At 41.2% G+C, this 1312-nt stretch overlaps 1 long non-coding RNA gene across 1 annotated transcript; it reads right to left on the bottom strand.

Annotated features, from left to right (window-relative positions):
• Positions 1 to 259: 259 nt before the first annotated feature.
• Positions 260 to 1312, bottom strand: LOC128410211 (uncharacterized). Its single transcript, XR_008329414.1, has 2 exons — positions 1227 to 1312; positions 260 to 447 (listed from the first exon to the last, which is right to left on the bottom strand). It is a non-coding gene; the product is annotated as an uncharacterized LOC128410211 (long non-coding RNA).

Raw genomic sequence — 1312 nt, 5'->3', positions numbered from 1 at the left:
TCTCCCACCCCTTTCCTCTCAGACTAACCACACAACTTATTTTAACAAGTCATACTAATTTTCTCAGGAAGATGCTTTCTTTAAAGGAACTCTGTTCTCCATTCCCAGTAAAGTGGCTAGTTTGAGATACAATGTACCATTTATTTCAAAAGCAAGTATTAAGTTAAAATGCTCCGTTTTTTGAGTCATGAAAAGTACAGATCACTGCTGTTACACAAAAAATATTTAAGAGATTCTAAAGATTCCATAAACACGACCATTCTGTAAATATACTTTATTTCACATGCATACAATATTCTTCAGCAATGGATTGACCATGTGTGACTGAAGGCTTCATTATTCTGGGCAAGAATACATTTGTGAAGTTAATCCCTTATCCTGCAGCAACCACCTCTCCTCTATTGTCTTTTCAGTAGCTGACAAAGATGTTCTCTTTCAACAAGCCTTCTAAGTGTTAAAAAACAAAAACAAAACTCAGTTGGTATCTGTATTGAATTTGAATAGATTTTACGTTGTTTTTAAATTGTTTTTACACATGCAGATACGTTCACTGTTTTTGTATGTACAACAGCGCTATATAAGTTCTGATTGTGTTATGAATCACTTTGGGATACCTCATGGGAAGTGATTCATACATGAAAAAAACAAGCTTCCACCAGCCCTGTGAAAGATAGGAAGGATACCAAGCCAATGTTTAGCCCAGTATTGTCGAAACTGATTGAGGAGGCTTTCCCAGCCCTGTGTAGAGACATTAACCCTTCACCTACTAGGCTACTGTTGTCTCCCCTTGCAAAGGGCATGAATGAACTGGCCCCCAAGCAACTGTGCTGAATTGCCCACTCCAAGGTTAAGAAAACGAGCCCTGCTGGATCAGGCCAAAGACCCATCTGGTCCAATACCGTGTTCTTACAACAGCTAACCAGATGACCACAGGAAACCCACAAGCAGAAACCGAGAGCGGCAGACCTCTCTGCACCTGTGACTCCCAGAACTTAGAAGCATACTTCTTCTGACAGTGGAGGTGGAACATTGTAGCTAATAACAATTTATAGTCTTATTTTCCATGAATTTGCCCAATCCTCTTTCCAGCTGCTTCTACCCCAATAATACAAGTTTGTTTCCTTCCTGCAGCCACCTGTGCACCCTGGAAAGCTTCTCTAGTGGGTCAAGGAATCCTCACAAATGACAGATGGGACACAGGGGGCTGCTGGGTGAGGGGAAATTACCAGATTCAGACTTGGATCAAATCTATGCTTCCAGGTGCTATAAGAAAGCTGCAGAGAAACGCAGGATAGTGTGCACCCCGGAAATG

This window comes from Podarcis raffonei, chromosome 3 (assembly GCF_027172205.1).
Source record: "Podarcis raffonei isolate rPodRaf1 chromosome 3, rPodRaf1.pri, whole genome shotgun sequence".
NCBI lineage: Eukaryota > Metazoa > Chordata > Lepidosauria > Squamata > Lacertidae > Podarcis > Podarcis raffonei.
Note: the sequence above shows the minus strand (reverse complement) of the source record. Positions and strands in the feature narration are given on the sequence as shown.